The sequence below is a fragment of the Marmota monax genome, unplaced genomic scaffold (genome assembly GCF_021218885.2).
Source record: "Marmota monax isolate L192 unplaced genomic scaffold, Marmota_monax_Labrador192_F-V1.1 WCK01_AAM20220418_F8-fsc00024, whole genome shotgun sequence".
In the NCBI taxonomy this organism is placed as follows: Eukaryota; Metazoa; Chordata; class Mammalia; order Rodentia; family Sciuridae; genus Marmota; species Marmota monax.
In genome coordinates, this window is record NW_026695224.1 from 10,930,866 (window position 1) to 10,943,191 (window position 12,326).

At 59.0% G+C, this 12,326-nt stretch overlaps 1 protein-coding gene and 1 long non-coding RNA gene across 4 annotated transcripts in view; both read left to right on the forward strand.

The window, feature by feature from the left end:
• Positions 1 to 1,770: 1,770 nt before the first annotated feature.
• LOC124086643 (uncharacterized) lies at positions 1,771 to 3,011 on the forward strand. Its single transcript, XR_006849857.1, has 2 exons — positions 1,771 to 2,008; positions 2,823 to 3,011. It is a non-coding gene; the product is annotated as an uncharacterized LOC124086643 (long non-coding RNA).
• Positions 3,012 to 8,690: 5,679 nt separating this feature from the next.
• Adgrg1 (adhesion G protein-coupled receptor G1) overlaps positions 8,691 to 12,326 on the forward strand; it is a 37,364-nt gene continuing 33,728 nt past the window's right edge. The window contains exon 1 of one of the 3 annotated variants that reach the window (XM_046434368.2): positions 8,691 to 9,038. The gene's annotated coding sequence lies outside the window, so the exon portion shown is untranslated. Of the gene's footprint in view, positions 9,039 to 9,190; positions 9,318 to 11,474; positions 11,503 to 12,326 lie in introns of those variants that run through there. The other 2 variants (XM_046434370.2, XM_046434371.2) reach the window with 2 other exon arrangements.

Genomic DNA, 12,326 nt, shown 5'->3' on the forward strand with positions numbered 1-12,326 from the left:
TTCTCTCTTCCTGTTCTTTGTTTTTTTTTTCTTTTTTTGGTCCTGGGGATTGAATTCAGGGGCACTCCACCACTGAGCCACATCCCCAGCCCTGGTCTCACTGAGTTGCTTAGTGACTCTCTGTGGCTGAGGCTGGCTTTGAACTTGCGATCCTCCTGCCTCAGCCTCCCGAGCTGCTGGGATGACAGGCGGGCGCCACTGCACACGACCCTGTCTCTCCTTAATAACAGACTGCTGCACTGGCTGCTGTGGACCCGGGCTGGGCACTCAGCAGCACTTTTGCCAAAACTAGGCTGGTTGAGGCTCAAGGTTAAAAAAGACGCGCTCAAGGTCATTGCAAGTTGGTGATGGAGGGAGGCCCTGTCTGTGTGGCTGCAAGGCCAAGCTGTTTCTGTGATGGCCATGGGAGGGACCCTGGTGGCCCCCGGTCCATGGGGCCTCTCTCAGCTGCACAGGCTCAGCAGGGTTGGGAGTGGCCCTGGCGGAGCACCTGCTGGAGGCTGGACTGAGGCTTCCTGCTGCCCAGAGGCGGGGGCAGGTGTGTTTGCTGAGCGGCAGGTGCAGCCTCCCAGGTTTGGCCAGCCAAGGGCTTTATACTCCACCACTGCTGGGCGAGACTTTGATCCTCAAGGTCCTCCGCACAACTACCCTCCCAGATCACTGTCCCTACAGCCCTGCATCTCCAGGGGGGAAGGCTGAGCAGCAGCTGAGGTCAGGGGAGGGCAGGCACCTCATGCCTAGTACCCTTCCGTTCCCTAGCCCAGAGTCCCCTGCTGGGGAGGACTTCATAGACAATGACCAACACCAGGCACCCTCCCAAACCAATTAAATCAGAGATGGTGGTGGGGCATCTTGGGTCTTAGAAGGTGAGGAGCCCAGAGAGGGCAGTGATCTGCCAGTGGTCACACAGCAGCCATGGGATGAGGACACAGACGTGTCCTGAGGACCTCTTCAGCCTCAAGAGAAGCACGCTGAATGGGAGGGCAGACAACAGAAGGAACGCAGCATCTGGGGACAAACCTGGGGCTCACAGGGAGCCCTGGCCGTGAGGGGAGTCCTTGTCCACCACACAGCAGCCCCTGAGAGGGTCTAGGTGGCACTGTCCCCAAGCCAATAGCACTTTGCTGCTGACGGTGTGTTCCTTGCAGCTGTGTGTGAGGTACGGGGTCCTGTTGGCGTTGGGACTGCCCTAGGCTGTTTTCTCATTAAGCTTCACACTCTTTGCTTTCCCTCCCACCTGTGAAGTGCAAGTTGGTGATGGAGTGGGCAGGAGTGGGCGCTGGGGATTCTGGGTGCTGGCTCAGCGGCGCAGCCCTGGCTGAGCATGGGCAAGGCCCTGGCTCGACCCACAGCACTGCAGAAACAAACACAAATAAGTGATAAACAGAAACCCAAGAAAGATCCCTCCAAGGGCCGTGCTCCTTCCCTGCAGGGAAGTCACCACACAGCGCAAACCAGAGGGACCCTCTTCTCAGGGAATGGCCGGGGGGGGGGAGGGGGGGTGTGGTGGCTCAGGCCAGTGGGCACCCAATCCCCTTCCCTCTTTCGCTCTTCCACCCCCAGGTGGCTTGCACCCTGGGCCATGGCCACCCACACCATGTCCTTGTCCTGGTCAGCAGGCAGGGGGCAGGAAGGGGTGGGCGCGTCTCTTCCTTGGGAGGGTAAGATCCCAAAGTTGCTGACCCTGCTCCCTGTCACTGCTGCGCTCCAGAACTTGGCCACAGCCGTACTTGGCTGTGAGGGAAGCTGGTGGGTGGAGTTTCTGTCCTGGGGCCACCAGCCCCGCTACAACTGGAGCTTCTGTTCCTATAGAGGGGCAAGTGGACACGGCGGAGCACCTGCGGCCTTCGACAGAGTCCCATGGCCGCTCTCTGGCCAGAGACAGGCTTCATTTGATTTCCAGCTTTTGACAATGAGGAGTTTCCCCTAAGGATGGCACTGCTGGCTAACCTTGAAAACTCCGGATCAGGCCACACTGGACACTCCCTTAAGGGACTTCACCGAGCAGGTGGGCCCTCCCGTGCACCCCAGCCCCCCAGTCCCTTGACCTCCCCACCTCCCCTGGCCCTCGCCTGCCCCGCTCCCAGCCCCGTGGCCACTGCCGTCTGCAGCTCCCCTGCAGCACAGCCACCAGCTCCTGAGACCAGGAAACTGAGGCCGGAGAAGCCGGAGCTGCCCTCGGTGGCCCGGGGAGCTGGGCAGAGTCGAGACCCCAGCTCCAGCCTCCAAACCCAGCTGCAGTGTCCTTTCTGCCAGGCTGGCCACCCGAGGACTGGCCAGGGATGCAGGGGACAGAAGGGAGGAGGCCCTTTAGTGAAGTCACCAGATGCCAGAGGCTGATGGCCCTGGGGTCACCTTGGCCACTTTCTGGGGCAAGTAACCTTAGCTCTCTGACATTTGTTCTTTCAAAATTTTTATTAATTGAAAAAATTTTTTTCTTTTTCTGTTATAAGATGGGATAACCACAGACCCTCCCCTCCACCCTCGAAAGTCACAGAGGGTTAAAGGACAGGGCGGTGCCTTCTTAAATGCTGCCCCTGGCACCTCTCTGGCTTCTCCCTGGCCTAGATGGACTCATTATTGGGAAGGGACCCTGGGCAGTGGAAACTCAGGGGGCTTATTCCCACCAACTGGGGCGGGGTGCGGCTGCCTCTTCTGTGTCGTGGGGCAGAGTTCCCCCCTTTGGGGCCAAGGTACCAGGCTGCTTCACGACAGGGACAGAATCGGTGTCAGACGCGGAGGAGGGGTCTGTGCTGGGCTGCCCTGGGGACCCAGACACCCTCTCTGACTTAGCCACACTCGCCCACCTCCTGTTTCCTCAGCTGTCGGAGCTGTGCCCTCGGGGAGGCCCTGCCACCTCTCCGGTCAGCTGTTCTGAGAATGCATCTCCGAGGTGAGGTGCTTCAGAGCTGGCAGCAGCGGCCAGACACAGCCTCCATGTGCCCCCATGGACCCCAATGCAGTCCCCAATGTGGTTTCTGGCTCTATTTATACACTGCGGTGGACCTAGATACTCATGGTTTTTGTTTTGTTTTGACTGCACACACGGTATTGGAACAGCCACAGAGGAAATAATTCTGTAGCAGAAAAAGATAAAGAAGCACCCACAATTCTACCTCCCGACAGCATCGCCCCAGGGCTTGGAACAAGCGGGGACACTGTGCTCCTCAAGGTCGACCTCAAACTCCACAACCACCCCACGGAGAAGGGACATGTCACAATGGGTAAACCGAGGCAGAGTGGTAGGTCACCTCCTCAAGGTCAGGCACCTCATGGGTGGCAGAGTTAGGACTTGAACCCACTCCAGGGTCCTCTCTCACCCTCTTGGGACTGCCGCTCCTTGCCACCTGTCCCCAACCTCACCAACATGAGGCTTGACCAGACGTGCAAATCTGACACCATCCCTCCCGCCATGCCACGCGGAGCTTGTCCAAGCAGCCCCCAGGTACCAGCCCTGCCTCGGAGCAGGGACAGATCCCCGAGACTGACAGAGACACGGCCTTCATTTTCTGCTTATTTTTTTTTTACTGATTTTAGCATCATGAGCTCTTTCTTTTTGTCGCGAGCACATACGAGGTGGGGTGACCAGCTGTCCCAGTTTGTCCAAGTCTAAGGAGTTTCCTGAAATGCAGAACTTTTATTGCTAAGGCATGGACAGGCCCAGGCAAAGTGAGACAGCTGGTCACCCTAGAGGGACAGACCAGGCTGCGATTTCTGAGCTTCTTCCTGGCCCTGGGCAGCTGGACTGTCCCCAGAGCAGCCTTTTTTCAGGGCCCTTCCTGAGAGGAGGAGACCAGGTTCTTGGGGTTCCTTGGAGAAGATGCTCAGGACCCAGCCCAGCTCTCCTGGCCTGTCCACTTCTGAGCCTGAGGAAGCAGGCTGGGGACTCGGGACAGGGCTGAGGGGAGGGCAGGGGCAGTGGTGGGTTGGGGTCTGCCTGTCCTGGCTCACTGGAACGGGGGCTCAATTTCTAGACATTTTGTGAGTTGTTTGTTATACACTATTAAGAATTAAATTACAAGTGGGCATGGGGGCACACGCCTATAATCCTAGTGGCATGGGAGGCTGAGGGAGGAGGATCCTGAGTTCAAAGCCAGCCTCAGCAAAAGCGAGGCCCTAAACATCTCAGCGAGACCCTGTCTCTAAAGAAAACATAAAAAGGGCTGGGGATGTGGCTCAGTGGTCGAGTGCCCCTGAGTTCCATCCCTGATACCAAAAACCAAAAAGAGTTAAATGATATAAACCCAATTACCAAATTTTGCAACAATTGATTGTCATAGGCTGAATCTTGTCACCCTTTGTCCCAAATCCATTTGTTGAGTCCTAAACCTGGCACCTCAGGGTGTGTCATCGTAGAAACACTAGATAAAGCCAAGCCACTGGGCATCTGTTCCCAGTTCTGTGTCTGCTGCTTGGTATCTTGAAATTGGCTCTGGTGGGAATGTGTGTACGTGGGCATCTGCAAGTGGTGTCAATTCACCGTTTTGCTGGTCATATGGGGAGACTGGAGCAAGTGGCAGAGAAGATGTCAACAGCACGTTCAACACAGGTACCATGTCTGTGGTCGTCGCATCACGAGTAACTCACAAAAAACGGAACTTGAGGATCCGATTCAGCCAAGTTTTTCAGTATTTTGAATTCTGTTCCCAGTTCAGCAAAACATTGTGCACATGACTATAAATGAGGTTCCCACATAGATCCTCCCTGTTTCATCTTACCTGGTCAAGGACCTGGAAACAACAGGCACATCCAAACAACACGCAGAGAGCCTGCTGTTAGCATCCGCCAGCACACCACTGGGAAGGGCGGGGGGGGGGGTCCACTGTGCCTGGCTGTCCAAGGCTGCGGAGGCCTGGGGGGCAGGTAGGGTCAGGCTGCCCGCCGGAGGAGGGAGGCCTGCTTTCCAGATGCTCTGGGAGGACTAGCGTTGTGTCTGCCCTGGGATGAGGGTGGGCAGCTCCTCTACCCTCTGTCCTGGGGTGGTTGCTTCTGCCAGGCTCTGACTATTAGGACCCTGTGGTGAGGTATCAGCAGCCAGGACGCAGGAGGGCTATTCTCCAGTTCTGACCTGGGCTGGGTCCTCCAGCTGCTCTTCTTGAGAATAAATCGATCCCCTCAACACCTGCTTAAACCCACCTGCTCTGGGAGTACAGTGCACATGTTCCTCCTCCCTGGTGTTCTGTGCCCAGGTGCGCTCTCCCCAAGGCTGGACCCTCCCTACCCACCAGCACCTTATTACAAAAGTCACCTCCTCCACGAGGCCTCCCTGATTGCCTGGCTACAGTGGGTTCCCCAAGTCACGCTTTCTTTGTGGCCTGAGCTGCCGTGTTCTGGTCCCCGCCTCTGCCCCACAGTCTCGGCGTTTGGTTTTCACCTGCTTCCTGTGTTCAGTACGCCTTGGTGGGTGCTGACTCCGAGGGGGCCTGGTGAGGCCCAGATAAGATGCCCTGAGGCTGGAAATGCCCCAAAGGTGGTGACTCAGTGGCCTCAATCTTGATCCCCAAAGGACTCAGTCAACTTGAGGTTCGGGCAAACCTGGAGAGCAAACCCGACGCGGCTCACAGAGAGCTCCTGAGTTGCACGGAACACCAAGGATGTGGCCTGGTGCTACTGACTCACGGAGGCCTGGCTCTTGGTTGCCCTCAGTTTCCTCATCTGTAAAATGGCAGCAGCCCTTGCTCAGAGCCACTGGGGCAGTCAAGTGAGCCTTCTCCTAACACGGTGCATTTCCAGAGGCTCCTGCCCCTGCCGCAAAGGTCCTCATGAGATCCACTTGAAAGCACCTCAGCAGGGGTCCTTTTATTGTCCAGATGAGGGATTCTGAGGCTCTGAGAAGGGCCCTGACCTGCTCAGCATCACACTGTGAGTGACAGACCCAGGGTGGGAACAAGGTCTCTTGGCCCCAGACAGAGCACAGACGGGTGGCTGACTTTGGCAGAACCTGGAAGGCTGGACTTGAACTTGACCCAAGGATGCAGAGTGGGGCGTGAACTCACCATAACTTCAACAAGGGGAAGGTCATGCTGAGGGGCAAGGTCATGCTGAGGGCTGTCCCCCGACCTGTTTCCTTCATTTTATTTGATGTTTTGGGGGTGCTGGGGATTGAACCCAGGTCCTTGTGCATGTGAGGCCAGTGCTCTACCACTGAGCTGCGTCCCCCGCCTTTTCATTTCGAGACAGGGTCTTGCGTAAGTGGCACTTGGGATCCTCCAGGCTCAGCTTCCCAGGTCGCTGGGATGCAGGTGCTGCCTTCATTTGAGAGCACAGTGGGGCTGTGCGGCTGGCCACAGGGCTCCATCCCAGAGCCATCGGCTTGGACATCGCAACTGGCCGTAGAGACCACCTTCTTCCAGAAGTTGCCAAAAGGGAGGAGGGTTTTCCTGCTGTCCTAATGGAAGAGCAGAGGCCATCTCCATTCAACAGAGAGGCCATGCTGAGGACAGCAGGGGGGCCATCAACCTCTTCCCATAGGATCCTCCCAGCAGGCAGGGGTGGGCTTTCACAGTGTGCAGACAGGACCAGCAGGTGCAGCCGGGGACCCCGGGCAGCCTGCTCTCCCCGCCCTATGGCACCTCTGCCGTCTACCTGGGAAGTTCGTCCTGGAACGTAGTCGTTACTGGGCAAATATTAGTTCAGTGCATGAATGCAGAAACTGGCCCAGGTCAATTAACCCATGAATAGAAAGCCATCTTGGAGATGGCTTAGTCCCCCCCACAGAGGACCCTGTAGTGCCCCAGCTCAGCACCTCCTTGGCTTCCCTCAGGGACGGGGAGCTCACCCCCTGACCTTGGGGGCCTTGTCAGTTCTCTGAGGGGTGTAGAAGCTGAGCCTGGCTCTGGGGGGAGCACAGAATGCCAGAGCTGGGGTTTTCTGAGGCTCTCCAGGGAAGGCTTCTGATTCCCTGAGGTTCCCCCGTGAGTGGGGGTGAGGTGGGCAGGGGGAGGCAGGGCTTACCCAGGGTCCTGGGGTGAGTTCCAAAGGCAGACTGTGTGGGCGTGACCTCAGTCCCACTCCTTAACCCCTCTGCCCCTTGTCTGTAAACTCACAGTACAAAGTGCTTCCTGCCTTGTAAGAAGTCAATGGTCTAATCCACAAAATGGGTTCAGCCCAGGCCTGGCTGGAGATTTGTAGCTACGGGGATCTGTTCTGTGGCTGTCAGGTGAGAGTGGGAGCCTTCATTCCAGGGGATGGACTGGGGAGGTCCTAGAGACAAACCCCGACCCTCTCAAATGCTCCTCGGGCACCTGCTGTTGGCAGGGCATGCCAAACGGACTCCCTTTGCCTCTGGAGGCCAAGCAGGGCAAAGGCAGTTGTCCTCGTTTAATAGATGACCTGAGGCACAGAGAGGTTAAGCAACTTTCCCCAGCAAAAGAGGGCCCAAGCCTGGGGCTCCAGCCCCAACCCCTGCTTCCTGAGTGACAGTTTGGGGATTGCATGACGGCCAGGGGCCTCAAGGGCAGGGTGGTGTGGCTCAGTAGCATGGCTGCCAAAAGCCAGGAGTCACCAGTGGGTATATAGGAAGTCACCCTGTGTCCTCATTCGGGTGGGTGGCATCTCCGAGGCCGTGGGAAACTTGGGGCCTAGGAATCGGGCTGTCTTCCTGGCCCCTCCCAGATGCTCCTGAGGTCCCATCTGTGTTAGGTGGGAGGGGCACGGCTTCCTGCTGGGCTGGGGCTGCCTCCCTCAGGACTCGGCCCCTTTCCTTGGGCTATTTTGCCCCGCAGTTCTTACCATAGTCTGGAGAGATGTCATATTGATTTGCTTATTAATAATTAATTTATCGTCTGTCTTTCCGCAGCTCAAGAAGAGAGATCTTTGTCGGGGGCACGCACAGGGCCTGGCTCGCAGTAGGTCCTCAACAAGCATGTGCTAGGGGCCTCACTGCCTCCACCCACCCGTCCAGCCTCTTCCCCATTTCCTTCTTCACCCACCGGTCACTGCCCCTCCTTTGGACAGGCCGTGCACTACGGCTTGGTGTGGGGATCCAGAAGGACACACAGACCAGGAAAGAAAGAATCCTGACACAGGGGAATGCGTTCCAGGTGGCTGTGGGGGGCCGATGGGGCAGGGGAGGTGAAGAAGGTTCTGGAGGTGCACTCTGGTACCTACAGCCCCTTGGGGACCTGGCCCAGGGAGAGCCTGATACTGACTTTGAGGAATGAATCACACGGAAGTGGAATGGCTTCCAGGCTCAGCAGCGGGTCCCCACTGTGGGGGTGGGGCGGGAATCTGAAGGTGCCTCTAGGGGAAGGGGTCTGGACTTCAGAACTTTGAAAAACTGCTGCCCCAATTGGTGGCCAGAGGTGGGGCCTGGGGGTGCAGCAGAGCAGGGGGTGAATGGGCCAGGGATGGCGCCTGTCCGTTCCCTCTCTCCAGCAGCCTCTCAGGGCACCTGGGGCAGCTGCCACCAACCTCTCCCCAGGAAGAGGCTCCTGTCCCTGCCCCCACCCGACTCCGCCTTCATGTCCTGTAGAAGGCTGGACACTTTGAAAGCAGGATCCCCCCACCTGTACCCCACCCTGGCCTGGCCTCCAGGCAGCTGCTGGTTGTGGCTGGGTTTTATACTAGGGAGGTGGGGCTGGGCCCTCATTCAGGTGGGGCCCTAGAGAAAGAACCTGGGGGGCGTGGCCAATTGCAGACTGGCAGGCCTGGGGGCGTGGCCGATTGCAGCCGGGCAGCCCCGGGGCTGCCAGCTGCTGAGATGCCCAGATAACAGGTGACCCTGAGCCTGTCCAGGAGGAGCCTGCGCTTCCGTGCGTTGAGTTGTCCAAAATCCATGGAGGGCTGAGGTCATGGGTGGGGGGATTCAGTCCCCAAAGTGCCAGACCAGCCCTGCAGGGGAAGGCAGGGTGGCAGGTAGTAGTGCCCCAAGGCGGTGGGGCAGCCGGAAGTGAGGTAGCCGGCCAGGCAGGTAGAGCCCTGCTCACCTGGGCCCGAGACTTGCCTACCAGTCTGGACAAGCTCAGGCTGGGCGCCTGGCTGGAGGTGGAGGAAGGAGGAGGCACCGTCAGTCGCAGAGGCCCGGTCTACACTCGGAGGTGAGAGGCTGCGCTCCGGGTGGGGGCAGGGGCTCGGGTCAGCAGGTGCAGCTGCCAGCCTGGCCCACTTGACTTTGGCTATCCCTGGGGTCCGGGCAACCCCCTGAGGGGCCTGGTCTGGTCGGGGCTCTGGGATCCCCAAGGGGAGGGACTGGATGGGAGGCCTGGCCTCTCTGGGGTTAACCCTGCTGCTCCGTGTGGGCTGGGCGCGCTCACGTGGTGGTCATCCTGGCACTGGACCCTGGAGGGCGCGAGGTGTGTTCCTGCTCAGAGGAGGAGGTGAGGGCAAAAGTCTGGCCCCTGGCACATGGGCAGGGGGGATGGGAGGTCTGGACCCTCCGGGCCGTGTCTCCCCCGGCACCGCGGGGAGCCTGTTTTCTCCTGGGATCCTCTGGGGAACCGGTTAGGGAGCAGGTTGCCCTGCGGCCCTTGACTTTTAACAAGGAGGAAGGAGGAGGTGGGACGTCTTCCAGGAGTAGGGAGGGAGCCCAGGCCTGGGTGCTCCTGCTGCAGCCCGCTGCTCTGCTATGCCACCCCCTCCCCAGCAGTCCCTGCGGACTGGGCCCTGTGCTGGGAGTCCCTAATGGTGGACTGGGGGCTGTGACAGCCGGGGCTTCCACCTGGGCCATGGGGGGCAGGGGCTGAAGCAGTAGTGCCCCACCCCCCGCAGCCCTGACTCATGGACCTGCTCCCAGCCAGGCCAGGTGGGTGGCTGAGCCCAGGCCCAGCTCCGCCTCTACCAACTTGGCTCCCTGGGGTGTGTGGGCAGCAAATGGGCCCCCCACGTCCTGCTGCTAATGAGCAGCTGTCATCGCTGCTCCATTACACCTCCGGAGCCAGCTGCACCCCGCACTTAGGGGGAGACCCTGGGGGCTCCCGGGCTGCCTGGCTGGCATTGGTTCTGGGAGGTATGGGGGGTCTCCTGGGGCTCGGGGGCTGGGCGCTCCGTGGGATTTCCACAGACAGTTTCAATTCCAGCTCTTTGTTTTACCAAGAGAAGAGGGGTAGCCCGGGCTTCCAGCTGAGGACACGGAGACGCCATGTCAACAACTTCCCGGGGTCTCCTGTAGCCAGGACCTTACCATGTGCCAATCACGAGTGTGTGTAGAGGGGCTGGGGGTGGAAGTGGGCATGGAGGGAGATCAAGGCAGAGATTCTGGACCCTGGGGACTCTGGCAGTGAGATGGCACGTTGTTCTCTTTGAGATGGAGCCTTTTTTTTTAATATTTATTTTTTAGGTGTAGATGGACACAACACAATGCCTCTATTTTTATGTGGTGCTGAGGATCAAACCCGGGTCCCGCCCATGCTAGGCGAGTGCTCTATGGCTGAGCCACAATCCCAGCCCCTAGGATGGGCCTCTTATGGAGGAGTTTGAGTCTCTCCTGTTCCTGACCATGTTGGGGAGGGGTGTGGGAGAGGTGGGAGAGGGACAGGTCCCTGTTGCTCTTCTCAGAGGTCCTGGCTGTAGGCATCCCTCCCCATTTTAAAACTGAGAATACAGAAACACGTCCAGTTGGGACAATCTGAGGCCAGAGTCCATGGCTGGTGTTTGGACACCGTGGGGGCAGTGCTGGGGAATCCTGATGAGGAGCCACGTGGATCCCCCAGTCACGGGGACTTCCACAGTCATGGCTTCCTCCCTGCAAGATGCCAGGCAGGGGTCCTCCTGGGAGCCATGCCCACAGTAGGGGCTGCACTTGGGTCCCAGGTACAGAGTAGGAAGCGCCATCCTGACCACCTCCCCTCAGTGCACTGAGCTGCAGAGGGGACCCTGACATCCAGAGGTGGGTGGCGTCTCCCTGGAGGAGCCCAGGCCTTTGCACACCCAGCCCTGCACACCATCTTTGCACATGGGAAGAGGGGCCCAGGCCAGGAAGCACATGACGGGGGTGAGGAGAGGGCTTGTTTGGGATCAGCTGCTTTGGCCCTGGGCTTAGGGATTTTTGGAGGCTGAGAGGCAGGGGCATGACCAGAATGACCTTCCAGGCCTGTTCTAGCTGGATCCAACCTCCTGCCAAGTGCTGTTAGGGGGCTGAGGGTCAGACATTCCATCATGCCTAGGAGGAGCAGGCCATGGCCCTGCCTACCTTCTGTCTGGGGCAGCTGGGCACCCAAGCACCCAGGCGTGCCCACCTCCTGGGGTCAGTGGGGGTGGGGGCAGCCCTCGGAGGCCCAGCCAGGCTGAACTCAGTCTAAGCAACTGTGTTCTGGAATGGCCCCTCCCAGCAGGGCTTGACTGTGGGGGAGAAAGTGTGTCTCTCTGCTTCTGTGTGCACCAGGCTCAAGGTTAATTCTTATTGGCATGTGGTCAAGGCGCCCCTGGGACCAGGAAGAGGTACTAGGGGCGAGGGAAGCAGGCCTTGAGGTCAGATCGGCTCCAGTCCTCCAAGACCTTGGGCTGGCCTCTCTCCCTCTCTGAGCCTGAGTTTCCCTGGCAGATGGGGCCGGGCCTCCTCAGCAGGTCAGTGGGAGAAAGTGCAAGTCCCTTTCCTGGCCCAGGACAGGAGTGCAATGGGGGTCCCTGGGCTCCCTGGAACTTTTAGGAGCAGGGGTGGAGACAGGACTGTGCTGTGACCAGGTGTGGACAAGGGCCCTCTGGCTTTGGGGAAGTGCCTCTTGCCTGAGTCCCTGTGTTTTGAAACCCAATGCAGGTAAATGTGGGCGGGGCAGCTGGCCAGCTGCACTCTGATTAGCCAGTGTGCTGGAGTGGCCCTGGAGCTCCAAATAAGGTCTCTTCAGAAGACAGTCTGGACCCGGGCAAAGTCCCCCTGGTTGCCATGCCTTTCATTCCGTCACTTGGGCTGGCTTGGATTCCTTGCACCGTAAGCCTGGGCTTGAATCCCCACTAACCTGGGCACAGGGTGGCTCTGGCTCTCCACAGCTGGATGTCTCAGGCGCCCTGCTCCACCACCCTCTGCTGGGGAGTGGGGGATGGGCCATGGGTGGGGTAGGTAGGCCCAGGGCACACAGGGTGCTTTGTGAGGGTGGCTGAGTCACATGGGCATTGCCATCGCTGCTGGTCCCTGGGGCGGGTATGACGGAGATGGCGTTATCACAGGGCTGCGGCGGCCCCCACGCTCCTGGCCTGGAGGCTTTCCCATGGGAACAGACAAGCAGGGAGGTGGCTAGAGCCAGTCTGGGTCCCAGGCTGATCTCTGCGTGGTGCAGGGAGGTCCTCTCTGAGTCCGTCGCTGTTCCGTAGCTCTGATCATCACTGTTTTGTGGCGGAGGTACCAGATGCTCTGCCAATGGTGGAGTGCAGGTCTGTGACACTTGTGCTGTCTA